This window comes from Mauremys reevesii, linkage group 8, assembly GCF_016161935.1.
Source record: "Mauremys reevesii isolate NIE-2019 linkage group 8, ASM1616193v1, whole genome shotgun sequence".
Classification (NCBI taxonomy): domain Eukaryota; kingdom Metazoa; phylum Chordata; order Testudines; family Geoemydidae; genus Mauremys; species Mauremys reevesii.
The window spans coordinates 60,114,873-60,124,993 of NC_052630.1; the positions used below are offsets into that span (position 1 = coordinate 60,114,873).

Here is a 10,121-nt window from a genome sequence, read left to right on the forward strand (position 1 = left end):
TGACCTGAACGTTTCCCAGGTTCACTACCTTTGAGAGCAGTTGCTCAACGATTGCTTGGGCTACTTGAATCACAGCAACCCCCACGGTAGATTTGCCCACGCCAAAGTGGTTCGCTACTGACCGGTAGCTGTCTGGCGTGGCAAGTTTCCAGAGGGCTATGGCCACTCGCTTCTGCACACTCAGGGCTGCTTGCATCCGGGTGTCCTGGCGCTTCAGGGCAGGGGCCAGCAAGTCACAGAGTTCAAGGAAAGTGCCCTTACGCATCCTGAAGTTTCGCAGCCACTCTGTTTCATCCCAGACCTGCAGCACTATGCGGTCCCACCAGTCCGTGCTTGTTTCCCGGGCCCAGAATCTCCGTTCCACACCATGAACTTGACCCATTGCCACCATGATCTCCACTGCCCGGCGTACCCTGCTTTCTGAGAGGTCTGCGCCACTCTCCTCACCGCGCTGCCGGAGCCTCCTCGCCCGATTTCTCAGCAGCTGACCGTGGAAGAGGTGGACGATAAGGTGCAAGGAGTTGACAACGGCCATAAGTGCAGCGATGATCGCAGCGGCCTCCATGATCGCAGTGCTGTGGCGTCCGCGCTGTAACCGACCAGAAAAGTGCGTGAACAGATTTCCCGCCGGCGCTTTCAGGGAGGGAGGGCGGTTGTGAGTGACGGTTGAATGATGACAGTTACCCAAAACCACCCTCGACACATTTTTCCCCCAGCAGGCATTGCGAGCTCTACCCAGCATTCCAATGGGCAGCGGGGACTGCGGGAACTGTGGGATAGCTTCCCACAGTGCACCGCTTCCTAAGTCGACGCTGGCCCCGTTAATGTGGACTCAGAAATTCGAATTAGTGTATTTAGTATGGATACACAAATTCGACTTCATAAGGTCGAATCCACAAATTCGAACTAAGTTGATTCGAAATAGTCTTGTAGTGTAGACAAGGCCTAAATGGTGGTGGTTTGCATGACAGGGAGGAGATTTTCAGCACTTAATTACTTAACTCTGCTCTCATTGACTCAGCAGAAGCAGACTTTGGCTAACAGTGAGTATTTTTGAAAGTCACATGTTCTAAATAGAGACTGGAATTTCCCAAACTGTTGAAGGATTTGGACACCCAACTCCCATGTAAAATGAATACAAATGAATCCCTTAAATGGCTGTGTAAGCCCCAATAATACTTTTTCTTTGTAGTTCCCTAACCTTTTTTAATCCTTTTTGGACAGGGATTCTGTTTTAAAGGCTCTCTTTTTCCCATCATGCCTTTCTGGTACTGGCCCTTTAAATTTGGCAGTGGCAAGCAGCTGATGCTCCTAAGTGGCCATCTCGTAACTTACTGCTGCTTACTATGTTACTTGCTCTTCTCAGTGGTAAGTGTTCTTAAATCCTACAGTATTTTCCCTTTACTCTTCCTATCTTATTCCTGAAAAGATAGTAAATTATTGTATATACACCACACATACATCACTCTGACTCCACTCCTATAGTATTGTGTTTTATGCAGTGGAGAATTAAAATATTTATAAGACCTTATGCATTGAAACAATGAGGGGAAAACCCCTCTTAAAAATTCAGTTAGGAATAGAATGAATAGGAGATAAAAGAAGGAAGAGCATTTCATTCCCAAATCCTATCACTAATTCACCATGGCCTATCATGTTTTTTCACTTTTAAGAGCCCTTTGGGGAGTTGAGTGTCTTGCCAATGCGTCTGATGAAGTGGGTATTCACCCACGGAACCTTATGCTCCAATACATCTGTTAGTCTATAAGGTCCCACAGGACTCTGTCACTTTTTACAGATCAAGACTAACACGGCTACCCCGCTGATACTTGCCAATACTTGTGATTTCATCACAAATCTCATGATAATGGGTGGTTTTCTAAAAATTCCACCTCCTGGAGTTCTCATCACCCTGGGGCTCCCTGACCGTATTTATGGAGTTTAAAAGGTGCAGCATAGTTTCCTAACCCTACCCCAGCCAGCCAGATCTGGTGACTCATGCGTAGGGATACAGTCATGCCTATGCCTCCTGTACACCATGTTGTTCCTTTTTTATCACAGCTCCTGTGTTCACCTGACCACAGGGGCTACAAACTTGGCTGATGTATACATGGGCCACACACAAGGGGGGAATTCTTTATTCCCCTTCCCTGTGCAGTCACATGTGGGTTTATCCCAATATAATCCCTAGTGACATTAATTATTTGCAAAGATTTTAATGGAGACTGCTGTAGATCAGCCCACCACGAAATCATAAATTAAAATCCCAGCTTTAGAGAAATATATGTAATTCTCCCTTAGCTGCATTTGTCAGGCTTTCCATCTCCTAGGCAGATGTGATAGTTTGACACTATATGCCAAGTAGTGGGATGTAAAGCATTTAGCCATATTCTTTATGGCATATCAATCTGCCATTAGCAGATACATTGCTGGCGTTGCTCTAAATTTTCCTGCTCTAAGAGAAGCACAGTAGCAGAGAGGAAAATATTGTACAAAGCTTGCAATGTTCAGAATTCTAGCAAAGACTAGAAAAAGATGAGCTTAGCACAGTGAAGAAACTTGGCCTCCATTTGTAAAGCACTTTGGGTAGTAAATAATAAAAACAAATAAAACAGCACATAGTCATGAAGACCTTGTGTGCAGAGCTGCACAGTGTGTGTATTTGTGTATGTATATGTATACATCTATAGCAATGTCTTTCATAGCAAGTAACACAGAGTACTTGATTGGATTTCCAAAAACGAAAATAAAAAAACAGATCTGTTTCACAAACTGTAGTAAAGGTGCTCTCGAAAAATTGTCTGAATAATTCAGCAGTGTGCTTCACTTAAAAAACAAACAAACAAACAAACAAAAACTATAGCTACTGTTTGTTTAAAGAAAAGTGGGCTGTGTAATAAATTGGCTTAATTGTGTTCCTAATTATCCATAAAGAATGTGTCCATCCTACAAATAGGAAATCCTATCCAATATAGGTCATGTACACGTTTTGTAATTGTTCCACCCACTATGGTGACACAATTTAGTGATTCTGAAGAGTTCATCCGATCTTTAAATTAGTGTAATTCTGCAACCCATTAGTTGGCAAGATTCCATCAATTATTGCTATCAATCCAGTAGTTGCCAGAAAAGGCTAACAACCTCCCATGTGAGTCATCATTATCAGGGTTCAAGCCCTCCCAGACTGAGCACAGCACAGACCTGTATTATTTGAAAGGTGTGAATAATTTTATTAGTTGGGAGCACTAGTTAGTTGTTTTTCTATGTGGACCAATCACTAGAACAATGTTCCCCAAACTATGGGGTGTGCCTCCGTAAGGGGGCATGGAGGAATATTTGTGAGGAGTGTGCAGCAGGGCACAGGCCAGCCCCTATGGGAGACAGGAAGGGAGCATCCCCAACCCTGCTCCGCCCCAGCCATAGCTCCACTCTAGCCCTGCCTTCATTCCTGCTCCACCCCCAGGCCGCCTCTAGCCCCAGCTCCTCCCTCCCCCGCCAGTTCTGCCCACAACTCTGCTTTCAGCCCAAGCTCCCCTGCTGAGCTAATTTTGCAGTAATGGAGGGGGGCACAGACAAATTCCATTACTGGTAAGGTGCAGGGCTTGACAGGAAAAGTTTGGGCACCACTACACTAGAAGGTTAGCATTGCTTGGAGGTGTACCTTATACCATCAGCTACATTGGATTTACCCATAACTTTTTTCTTCCTCCCTCAAAGGTAATGAAAATTGTTGGCTAACACTCCTGCAATGCTTTGAAAATTCAGGTTTAGTGAATTCCCACTTGGAGAAAGGTTTTCTTTCTTTGGTCAGTCAGACTTGGTATTAACCTCTTTGGATACTGAGCTGTCTGGATTTTTAGGAACTTTGAAAGAAGCACATCATGTAGCAGTCATTCAGTTTAGTGTGCTTTAAATAGTTATTTATTGTCACTGGTTACAGTCTTTTAAATTCCTTATCTGTGACAAGAAAGGCACTTTCCTTTCCTACTGCTGTATCCTCACTTATGTGTGTTGCTTCTCTCAACTAAGAATTGCAATTGTGTTCCTTGAAGGCTATTGTATTGTAACCAAGAACTTAACATTTTTATTAACTATGCTTCATAAAGCTGAAGAGAAAGGAAATCAGCAGTAAGTTAAATAAAAGTTTGGTGTTAGACTTTTAAATACTTATTATTTGATTTTGTTAAATTTATACCTAATGATTTGCTATTCCCTGTATTAATATAATCCTCGAGATCTGGAAAAATTATACAAACCCAAACAGGGTTATGGGGTTATAGTCCAGTCTCTAGGCTGAAATAATGTTGCTACTCAGGGGCTTTCCTACATGTTTTTTGTGGTGGGATGGAGTATTCATCTGACACCACCTTTTCAGGGGTTGAAGGTAGCTCAGAAGAGGCTAATTAACCTAATAGGCTGCATCTGTGGGAAGATTTAGGCTTGACTGGTGTTGCAGTGTGGAGCTCTACAGTCACAGTGAGGAAATAGAAGCCCTGGGATCCTGATCCTGAGGGAAGGGGTTTACCCAGAGGGATGGTGGAGTAGGAAGGTGGTCAGGGAATTGGCAGTAAGAATTGAGACCGTGCAGAACTTCGGTGCTAATTGTAGGGTCCTGGGCTGGAGCCTGGGGTAGTGGGTAGGGCTGGGATCCTCTATCAGCGCCTGAGAGAGTGGCACAGTCTTGAATTGGAAAACTGCCTGAAAAAAACATCTGGCCAGATGATCTGGTGAGACTTTGATGCTCCAGAAGGGGAAAACTGTACAGTGACCTGGCCAGAAGGTGCCAAACTATGAAGAGGAAGCACTGAGACTCCTAGAGAGCAAGAGGGATTGTGGTGCAAGTGAGCAAAGAAACTGGGCATCAGACCTGGCAGAACTAAGCCCGACCTAGCCACAAGGAGGGACCCCAGCAGTGAATAGTAAGTCTGTTACAAATGAATTCTACCTTTGCAACCTCTTATGGAGTTCCCTGTATGAAGCCTATCATAATATCCTCTTGCAGTTATGCTGTTTGGTCACTAAATGTTTAAGTGTTGTGTGGAAAATTCTACAATATGGAGTGGTGTCTGGTCAAAAATAAAAGATGGAAGACAACATGTTTCATCTGAAACTTCTTGCTGTTCTTCCTAACATATTCCTGATGTTGAAGGACTGGACTCCATAGATTGTGACAGAGCTCCATTCCACTGGCTTTGTGCTGGGAGGGGGAGGGGAAAGAGTGTTGTGCAAATTTCACCCATAACAGCCCTTGTTAAGGTACTTCATTTTGTTTTCATTTCAACAGGGGTTGCACATGATTGTGTTCCAAAGCTGATTTAAAATGGTAGAAATTTAAATGCTAACATTGTTATGTTTAACAGGATTATGCTGAGGGTGCTGAGCTTCTGAGTAGTTATGTATGTGATGTGATTTGTTTATGGATAACTTATTCCCCTTCTTCTGTATAAGGCAGAATTTTTCAGGATAGATTCAATAGCCATTTATTATTCTTATCACAATGGTGGTGTCTGGATTCCACTTTATTATCATTAGAGGCACAGGTGAGTCTACTGAACCCACTTGGTAGGTGCTGTCTTTGCCTGATGGAGCACTTCAGCTTCCAGTTAGTGAGATTTTTGTTCAATCAATACATAGTGCTGAGGTGACACATCCTGTTTCAAATTGTGCCGGGTATTTTTAAATATTCTGCTGTAATGTTCAATGTCAGAGTATGAAAGTGATATATTTAAATTTAAAAATGCCTTACTGGCTTTAAGTGCAATAAATTTACCTTTTGTGAGTGATAATTATAAGTTTGACTTTACAAAAGTTTGGCAAAGTCTTTCTTTTCTTCCAGCAAAAATTAAAAGTGAGTTGCTCTTTCTTTAATAGCCCATTTCCGTGCAATCTTCTTAGCTATTCCCAGCAAGTCAGCAGTAGATGTCAGAGAGTTCAGTTTTTATCATTGTAAACAAGCTGCGATGTGACTGTATTACTGAGGTTCTTTGGTTAGGACACGTTTCCTTTATGAAATGCAAACTTCTTGAATTTGGCTTCCAAACTCAGACAAACTGTTAAACAAATGTAAAACAAACAATAAATAAACACAAATTACCATGTCTCCCCCACCACAGACTTTTCAGTGAGTAAATTGACAGCTCACTAAGAACATCAAAAGGGAATAAATCTATAGGAGAGAGCTATTCATGGCCCAGGCTTGTAAGGTTTAGTTGCGGATGTGTGTTAACTTAATTCCCAACCAATGTTATAAAGGAGAAATTGCTCCTAGCTGTGTCACTTCCATCATTTTAAAACTTGAATTGAAAATGATCAGAAGTAAATATTAGGGCAAGTACAACTCTAGGTAATGTCATGTTACAATGCAGGAGAAATGATGTGTGAGATTCTTAGGTCAGGGCAAGCTCTGCTTGATGCGGGACTCAAAGGATGGCATATCAACTTTACGTTCCCACATCCTACTTCTGGGACAGCAGGGAGTCAGTTCTCCTACCCACGTAACTTGGAGGTGCTTCAGGGCTTCTGCTCTTAGACATACCACTGCACTAGCCTAGGATTTCTGGAGTGCAAAGTGGTCTGGTCACACTCTCAAGATGTTCCCTGAACATCACCTATGACTAAAGAGGGGTGGCCAGTACCTGATGGTGTAGAGCTGGTTTTCTGGCTTTATGCTGCCTGGACAATCCCCAGTGGGCTATGAAGCTGCCTTTCAACCAAAAGAACAACATAAAGTGGGTGAAAAAAGACCAAGAATTTAGCCAAGTGTTTTATGGCAGGTGCTGCTATCTATGTAGATAATATATGCTCTAAATAGGGGTTCAACATAAGTACTCCCTCATATATGTTAAAAGTAAAGAAAAAATAATTAACTCCATCTACATGCTGCACAATCATTTTGTATGCTTCAAGGAGACAGAATATTACCATGCATAAAACATTTTTCACACTTGAAGAGAGCATCTTGAAAGGGATTATTTTTTTTCTACAAAGTGATACACAGCAGGTACATTGTTGCTCTGTGTTGCTGACACTTCATCTTGGTGGTGGCGGTGTTTTTTGGGGGGGATGTTTGTGTGAAAGGTATGGCATTTTAGGGTTTTTAAAGTTTTTTCCCCTCATTCCAATGGGGGGGGGATTTTTTTTCTGTATTTATAATACATTTAAGGTGTCCTTTTGCTCATGTTGTATATTGCTCCTTTTTTAACTAGCAATTTTAGAACTCCTTCACTGTGCTTAACTTACTATGCATTTGTCCCAGCAGTAGTTGTTGGAAACAATGTGTTCAGATATTCTCCTAGGTACTTGTCTATACAACATGCACCTGTTCCCTGGCTGTAGTTAACATATCATGAAAGAGAGTGCCAACTCTTAAAGGGAGAGTCTGTGAGCAGATCAGCAGGATGGTAAGGCTCCACATCTGAAAAGTTAGCAGCATTGCAGCAGTTATAGTACTATAATTTTATCATGGAAGGGACCCTTTATACTGGGGGGTGGCAAGCTTATTGATTTTCCTACTGACTCCTTGTTCTTTCTCTTATTCTAAAACTTTTTGAGAAGAGAGATTTGCATTCTTTCATTGAATTTCAGTAGGCGTTTTAGGTGAAATTAATCTATTGGGTAGTAAGTAAGTGCAAGGCCCTCTGCACCACTTATGTCATAAGAGCATGGCGGGGGGCACTGCAGGTGGATCCCTCTGCATCCTGAATATGGTCACCTCACTAGCCCCATTGTAGGCTGGTAGGCAAGTTTATAGTCAGAGAAGGCCGAAGGAGAAGCTGCAGATCTGAATGTGTATGGATCTAGTGGTCATAAATCTTTTGCAACTGGTCACTGAAGGGGCTGTGACAACTTTATCTAAGCCATAGGCAGGAATAGCAGTTGTAGAACCACCCACCTACTGTAGCCCAATGTCCAGGTATTGGGATGGGGGACTAGATTTAAATCCTTTACCTTCTACCTGCATAAAGTCTGAATGTATTGTGTGGGTGAAAAGTATTGGCAACGTTGGAAGCCATCACTAGAACAGACAAGGCTTGAGTATAATCTCACTGGAGAAAATGGACAATGTATATAACTGCGGCAAGCAGAGGGTCAAATGCTGCTCACTGTACTGATGCAATAGTCCTGTTGACTTCAGTGGATTATGCTCTTAGAACCTTGTCTACGCTAAAGAATGCTCATATTGTAGCTGCCAACTGGGGATCTGAACTGGTGTCAGCAAAAGTGAATAAAGTTCCCGAGTACATGCTAGGAGTCTGGGATTTGGTCTGAGATCCAGTTTGTTGTGATCCCGTCCAATTGTGTCAGGTTTTTGTAATGGGTGACACCTGTATTTTCATAGCACAGTACTTCAAGTTGTATGGAATTGCATTTGGTGAATATTCCAGTTTATTTTCATTGCCTAAACTGAGTGAAAAACAAAATATTCTTTTGTCATTTTTGCTGTTTGTTTATATTATACTTTTAGAACTTCTGTGTTAATTATTTAGGGCTAGATGGAGACATTACTCCCAGCTCCTGGTAAGGGGCAATATGTAGCTATGCCACCAGTGGAGCAGTTCAGAGAACAAATTGTGAATCTAAGTCACAATTGCCTCCGTGGCTTCCCCTTTTCCCTCTAGCAGGAAGTAATCGGGTACTTGTCTATACCAGTGGTTCTCAACCTTCCCAGACTACTGTACCCCTTTCAGGAGTCTGATTTGTTTTGCGTACTCCCAAGTTACCTCACTTCTATACTACTTGCTTACAAAATCAGACATAAAAATACAAAAGTGTCATAGCATACTATTAGTGAAAAATTGTGTACTTTCTCATTTTTACTATATCATTATAAAATAAATCATTTGGAATACAAATATTCTACTTACATTTCAGGGTATAGTATATAGAGCAGTATAAATATTTCATTGTATGAAATTTTAGTTTGTACTGACTTCGCTAGTGCTTTTTATGTAGCCTGTTGTAAAACTAGGCCGATATCTAGATGAGATGATGTACCCCCTGGAAGACTTCTGTGCACCCCTGGTTGAGAACCACTGGTCTATATTACTAGAAGATTATTCTAGTGTGCTGGCTTAGCTCTGCCCATGCACCTTTCTGCATGTTCCCTAACCAACTGCAACTGATAGACAAGCAGAAATTGCTTTTCCCCCTTCTCGCATAGACTGTTGATGTAGGTAGCCCATGCTGAGGAATAAGTTAACACCATCAGTAGTGAAAATACACTGAAAAAGGAGGGGGAGCTGGGGAAGCACTACTTATGAAGTCAGGGATAGAAGATGGAGCTTTCTTATGTTTTAATCAAAGGCAGGGTTGCTGTAATAGGCCCCCATTAACACTGAACATGTTACGTGCCACTTGCTGCCTTCTGCGAGCTAAGAGGAATCTTGCCCTTAATGTAGTTATAACAGCAATAGTAGGGTATAAAAGATGACCACCTCTATTTGCCAAAACCAACCTAAATTTTATGTTTAAATATAGTTGGACTTGGATCTGAACTACCCAATGATGTTTTGTAAAAGGACAGCCACTCGGGCTTTGCCTGTCTCCAGTAAAATAATCTAAAATATTTAAATTACAGGAGGAGCTGGAATCACCTCCTATTATTAATGTTGTCCGGCATTTCCCATTGTAAGATGCTGCTTACAACTTTTTCAAACTTTAATTGTTTGGACAGAAAGTTTCCATGTTGGTTGTCTGCCTCAGGCTGATTTTTGTTTTGTTTTTAATTTCAGCCAAAACTGTTCAGGTGTTTCTGAGAATGAGATTCATTTCAATAAGTCGTTTTGCACTTGTTAGAAAATTCTGGTGACCTTTATTTGAAAAGCTCTAGTATCACCCATATTTTGGATCAGCAACTTGACATTTGTCAAAGGGGTGGCCTTTGTGTCAAGGATATGCCTTTTGCAACCCCTGTTAAAATCTGGTCAAGTTATAAGCCTTTGAATAAGCATCTTTTGCACATGCTAAGTAGACACTAATATTTTAGCAACTAAATTTCCTGATGATTCTTCTGTCACACTGGGCATGTTCCAACTTGGGGCAGAGCACGACTTTCCCTGCAATTGTGGCTCTGGTCTGCTGTAGGCCAGGCTGGGTCAAAGTTTGGGCACCTGAACTGAAAG

General features: G+C 41.9%; 1 long non-coding RNA gene across 1 annotated transcript in view; it reads left to right on the top strand.

Annotated features, from left to right (window-relative positions):
- The first annotated feature begins 4,511 nt into the window (after positions 1-4,511).
- Positions 4,512-10,121, top strand: part of LOC120370948 — an 81,203-nt gene continuing 75,593 nt past the window's right edge. Inside the window, exon 1 of the long non-coding RNA XR_005584077.1 lies at positions 4,512-4,919. This is a non-coding gene — a long non-coding RNA (uncharacterized LOC120370948). The remainder of the gene's footprint in view (positions 4,920-10,121) is intronic.